This window comes from Saimiri boliviensis, chromosome 2 (genome assembly GCF_048565385.1).
Source record: "Saimiri boliviensis isolate mSaiBol1 chromosome 2, mSaiBol1.pri, whole genome shotgun sequence".
In the NCBI taxonomy this organism is placed as follows: domain Eukaryota; kingdom Metazoa; phylum Chordata; class Mammalia; order Primates; family Cebidae; genus Saimiri; species Saimiri boliviensis.
The window spans coordinates 193,900,397-193,906,771 of NC_133450.1; the positions used below are offsets into that span (position 1 = coordinate 193,900,397).

Sequence of the window (6,375 nt, forward strand, 5' to 3'; positions counted from 1 at the left end):
GCAGATCTTAATATTCCAAATTCAATGTTTCTTATAACCTCACTCTGTTTCCTCTGCATGGCATGGTACTAAACATATGAGTCAATGAGTAGCCTAGGTCCTGTGTGAATAAGGCTGGTAACAGAAAAGAGAAGACTTAATTTGTGCCCCCCTGACCTTTTTTTTTTTTTTTTTTTTTTTTTGTCTAGCCAATCTCTTATGCAGCATCAGCTCCTGAAGGACTGCTGACAGTGTATTAGCTATTTACATCTTATCCATTTACAATCAGAATTTTGGCAATCCACATCTTTACTTTTAATATGAATACCAACTGTATCACCAGGCAATTGTTAGCATTAAACCCTAGCAATTGGCAAGTGTCCAACAAATAATTTAAACTTTGTGGAACCTTGCGGGTTACTGTCCTGCCTACATGTTTTATTAATTCTCCTCAACATTTTGTTTAGGGAAACAGTTTTGGAAGCAACAACAAACAAAAAATATAAGCATCACCTACCTATCATACACTACTGAGGATGGAAAACATCTAATATTTGTTCGGAGGTCTGATGGACTGGGGATGAGTTGTCAGCAGGGACAGCACCTATAGATGTATGTGTCCTTTGTCTTTCTAGAAAAGTCATTTGTTAGGAATCTATTTATTTATTTAAATAAAGTTTATTGTGTATATTGTTTGTTTATAAATTTATATATAGTATGTTTATATATGTAGTAAGATGATTACTGTAATGGAATGAGTTAATATATCCATCATTCCTCACATAGTTGCCCATTTTTCCCCTCTGTGGCAAGAGCCTTTATAATTTACTCATTTAGCAAAAATCCTAAATACCATACATTATTATTAACTATAATCTTTATGCTGTACATGGATCTTTTAGGGCTTTGCCATGACATTATTACCTATTACCTGCCTGTAAATAAGTTTTTGGATTGCCCTGACAGGAGAAGGTTAAATATTGTAAACATTGTAAAAATGTTTAACTATCTTCTTAAACATTGTAAAAATATGTCATTAGATAATCTCTTAAGAAAATACTCCAAAAATCTTCTCTTCTCCTTAGAGACATTTTGGGATGAGTTAGTCTGTGTAAATGGGGGGGTTGAAGTCCATTCAAATGAAAGATGAATTCTGCCGCCTCATTCTTTTAATGGCCTCCTGCCCAAAATAAAACTAGCCAGCAAGCAGTATTTATCTTAGCGATGCTGCCATTTCACATCACAAAGTGACGGTGTAGTCTCATAAACATAGTCCAAAAGTGCTGACTTTCAAAGGCAGTTGAATTTTTTTACTTGTTACTGTTTTATAGCTTTGCATAAAATGCTAATGCCATGACATTTGTAGAACTATTAAATCATTTTAATGGAAGAGTAACAGTTATACAACTAATTCATTTTAGTGCATTTCACTTGCAGAATCCTTTAGTAGTTGATTGTAATGGGAAGAAGCACTTTTTTTTTTGTAGCTCCATAGTTTTGTTCTCACATGGAACCAAATCCCATTATTTTGGTGCAGTTTATACCCAAGTCTAATGGAGCAAATCCATTGACAGAATTTGTTGTCCCAAATCTGGGCTCATTTGCCTGATGGCCCCCACTTAATGTGATCTATAGTCTAGCCAAGCCAAGTGTGCTTCTCTTGAAAAATATGGCTATTTCCCTTTTAAGTGTTTAGGGGTAAATATATAGTCATACATTTTCAGCTACAAAAAATGAGCTCATTTGCCATAACACCAAATCAAGGAAAATATCTGGGCTTTAAAAATTATCTTTGATCATATAACGAGACAGCTGGGATTGATTATTATCCTGGTCCCACATTTCCTGGTTAATGGCCATCCCACTCAGTATATGCTGTCATGCCAGGGCCTCTGTGGAAGAGAATGGCCAGAAATCCCTGGAAACATTAAGCACCGTGAGCAGTGGAAACAGATTTACATTTCTAAACAGATCCTTTGTTAAAGATCACCAGTGCATAGATCTTCAGCTTTCTTCTAGAGTAAAATGATTCTCTGTTTCTCTATTCCTGGCCCCATGTTTTCAGACAAAGCTTCCATTAATAGGTAATTCTTTCTTAAACAAAAATTTCTTTTAAGAAATTACATTCCCTGATGTCCTCAAATGCTTGGGTTACCCAGAGATTTGATTTTATTGTCAACATATTTTTGCCCCCTTACAAACATGTGTGTTCCCTTTAATGTTTTTTTCTCCTTACTAACATGTATTATTCCTCTTAAAGACATGTATATTCTTGTGAAATATGAATTTTTATTTACCCTTACTGCAAATTTTTCTTTACTTCTGATTTTCTTCTGAACCAACTAGTCTCATTGTTATTCTACCATGAGTTTAAGGGTTTTGCTGCTAAAACGTTCATTTTCCTTCACCCAGGCTTCTCTTGAGCATAGATATGAAATATTGCAAAGATATAAAAACTAGAATGCTTTCCCTCCGGGCGAACTGATTATCAAACTTAGAGTCTCAAACAACAGCACTCTTCTGCATTTTATCTGGCTTTGATCGATCGTTTCAGAACAGAATTTTCTTCTAAAACAATGCCCGTACAGTATCACTCCAAATACATAACAGTAAAATTAATGCCTTTTTGATTCACACGATATTATTGATTGGGAGAAACACATCCCTTTCGATTCTCATTAGCAGCCTAGTTTTCTTTATTCCATTATTTACAATGAAAGGGTTAGAATTTCTGTTTGTATTTATGTAGGTGCTACATTGAATATGTACAATTTTATGAATATTTTTCAGCCAGCTCATCAGAATACAAATTTTGTCTGTTAAAATATCATATATTTCTGGGCCGGGTGCGGTGGCTCAAGCCTGTAATCCCAGCACTTTGGGAGGCCGAGGCAGGTGGATCACGAGGTCAAGAGATCGAGACCATCCTGGTCAACATGGTGAAACCCCGTCTCTACTAAAAATACAAAAAAAAAAAATTAGCTGGGCATGGTGGCGCGTGCCTATAATCCCAGCTACTCAGGAGGCTGAGGCAGGAGAATTGCCTGAACTCAGGAGGTGGAGGTTGCGGTGAGCCGAGATCGTGCCATTGCACTCAAGCCTGGGTAACAAGAGTGAAACTCCGTCTCAAAAAAAAAAAAAGAAAAAAAAATCATATATTTCTGGCTGAGACTGCGTCTGCCCCAGCAAGCACAGAGCCTCGCTCTCGCTGCTCTGTAGTCAATCCACACCTGCCACCAGCATACCATGAATGATGATATATTGCTGCACTCCTCTTTGACAAAGACTCTGGCATGTGCAAGGCTGGCTTCACAGGCCTTGATGCCCTCCGGGCTGTCTTCCCAACCATTGTGGGGCACTCCAGGCACCAGGACGTAAGGTGGTGGGCATGGGTCAGAAGGACTCCTATGTGGGTGATAAGGCCCAGAGCAAGAGAGGCATCCTCGCCCTGAAGTATCCCATCAAGCATGGCATTGTCACCAACTGGGCCAACCTGGAGAAGATTTGGCACCATACCTTTTACAATGGGCTGGATGTGGCTCCCAAGGAGTAACCCATGCTGCTGACTGAGGCTCTCCTGAACCCCAAGGCCAACTGTGAGAAGATGACCCAGGTTATGTTTGAGACCTTCAACAACTCAGCCATGTATGTGGTCATCCAGGCCATGCTGTCCTTGTATGCCTCTGGCCATACTACTGGCATTGTGATGGACTCTGGCGACATGGGTCACCCACTCTGTGCCCATCTATGAGTGGATGCCCTTTCCTATGCCATCCTGCATCTGGATCTGGCTGGCCAAGACCTGATTGACTACTTCATGAAGATCCTTACCCAGTGTGGCCTTAGCTTCACCTCCTTGGCCGAGCGGGAGATCATGTGTGACATGAAGGAGAAGCTGTGCTATGTCACCCTGGACTTTGAGCAGGAGATGGCCATGGCAACCTCCAGCTCCTCCCTGGAGAAGGACTACAAACTACCCAATGCCCAAGTCATCACCATTGGCAACAAGCAGTTTTGCTGCCCCAAGTTGCTCTTCCAGCCTTCCTTCCTGGGAATGGAATCCTGTGGCATCCAGGAAACTACCTTCAACTCCATCATGGAGCGTGACCTGGACAACTACAAAGAGCTGTATGCCAACACAGTGCTGTCTGGCAGCACCACCATGTACCCTGGCATCGCTGACAGGATACAGGAGATCACCACCCTGGTGCCCAGTGTGATGAAGATCAAGATCATTGCTCCTCCCAAGGGCAAACACTCTGGATCTGCAGCTCCATCCTGGCCTCTCTGTCCACCTTCCAGCAGTTGTGGATCAGCAAGCAGGAGTATGTCAGGTCTGGCCCTCCATTGTCCAAATGCTTCTAGGCGGACTGTTACTTAGTTGTGTTACACTCTTTCTTGACAAAACCTAACTTCCACAGAAAACAGGATGAGATTAGCATGGCTTTATCTGTTTTTTGTTTTGTTTTGTTTTTGTTTTTTTTTTTGGCTTGACTCAGGATTTAGAAACTGGAATGGTGAAGGTGACAGTAGTCGGTTGGAGCAAGCATCCCCCAAAATTCTACAATGTGGTCGAGGACTTTAATTGTATATCATTATTGTTCTTTTTTAAAATAGTCACTCCAAATATTGTGAGATGCATTGTCACAGGAAGTCCCTTGCCCTCCTAAAAGCCACCCCACTTCTCTCCAAGGAGAATGGCCCAGTCCTCTCCCAACTTCACATATGGGAGGTGATACCATTGCTTTTGTGTAAATTATGTAATGCAATTTAAAAAAATCTTCACTTTAATATTTTTAAATTTTATTTTATTTTAAATGATCAGCCTTCATGGCTACCCCTTTTTTGTCCCCCAGCTTGAGATATATGAAGGTTTTTGGTCTCCCTGGGAGTAGGTGGAGGCAACCTGTACACTGACGAGACCAGTTGAATAAAAGTGCACACCTTAAAAAATTATATTTCTTTGGATTAATGTGGTAGTCATTTACTATTTTTATGAGTTGTAGTAAAATGAGATGAAAATCATTTTGCAATTTAGTCCTATGTATCATTAAGCATACATTAAAACTCTAGAGATCTGATACAGTTAATAGCAACTAACAACTATGCAGTAATTGAAAGTTTATAGAACATATCCACAATAATCATAACTCACCTCTACAACAACCCTGTAAGGTAGATTTGTTATGTTGTTTTGCTGTTGAGAATATTGAGGTTTTTGAGAGCATAATAATAGAGATTTGTTTCTGATCAGTGTAATAGAAAAGGTCACTTTCTATATGTAGCTGGAAATAAGGATGAATCTGGAGACTTAATATGCATGGGGTATTTGGCCATAACAGAACCAGTATGTTTCTAGGAAGCTGTGTTCCAGGACTGATGCATTATTTTTTAAAAGTTTTAAACCTTTTGTGAATTCAGAGTAGTTTTATATATTTATGGGGTACATGAGATTTTTTTTTTTTTTTTTTTTTTGAGACGGAGTTTCGCTCTTGTTACCCAGGCTGGAGTGCAATGGCCCGATCTCGGTTCACCGCAACCTCCGCCTCCTGGGTTCAGGCAATTCTCCTGCTTCAGCCTCCGGAGTAGCTGGGATTACAGGCACGTGCCACCATGCCCAGCTAATTTTTTGCACCTTAGAGACGGGGTTTCACCATGTTGACCAGGATGGTCTCGATCTCTTGACCTCGTGATCCACCCGCCTCGGCCTCCCAAAGTGCTGGGATTACAGGCTTGAGCCACCGCGCCTGGCCGAGATTTTTTTTTAGAAAAATTATTTTTTGTTTTTAATTTTTCCAGAAGTTATTGGGGTACAGGTGGTATTTGGTTACATGAGTAAGTTTTTTAGTGATGATTTGTGAGAATTCGGTGCACCCATCACCTGAGTAGTATACACTGCACCATATTTGTAGTCTTTTATCCCTTGCCTTCTTCCCACTCTTCCCCCCAAGTCCCCAAAGTCCCTTGTATCATTCATGCCTTTGAATCCTGACAGCATAGCTCCCACGTATCAGTGAGAACATTTGATATTTCGTTTTCCATTCCTGAATTACTTCTCTTAGAATTAATAGTCTCCAATCTCATCCAGGTCACTGCAAATCCTGTTAATTCATCCCTTTTTATGGCTGTGTAGTATTCCATAATATATATATATAGCACAGTTTCTTTATTCACTCATTGACTGATGGGTATTTGGATTGGTTCCACAATTTTGCAATTGTGAATTTTGCTGTTATAAACATGCATGTGTAAGTAACTTTTTTTGAATAATGACTTCTTTTTTTTTCTGGGTAGATACCCAGTAGTGGGATTGCTGGATCAAATGGTACTTCTACTTTTAGTTCTTTAAGGAATCTCCACACTGTTTTCCATAGTGGCTGTACTAGTTTACATTCC

General features: G+C 39.9%; 1 pseudogene; it reads left to right on the forward strand.

Annotated features, from left to right (window-relative positions):
- Positions 1-3,225: 3,225 nt before the first annotated feature.
- Positions 3,226-4,344, forward strand: LOC101035532 (actin, cytoplasmic 1 pseudogene; annotated as a pseudogene).
- Positions 4,345-6,375: the final 2,031 nt, after the last annotated feature.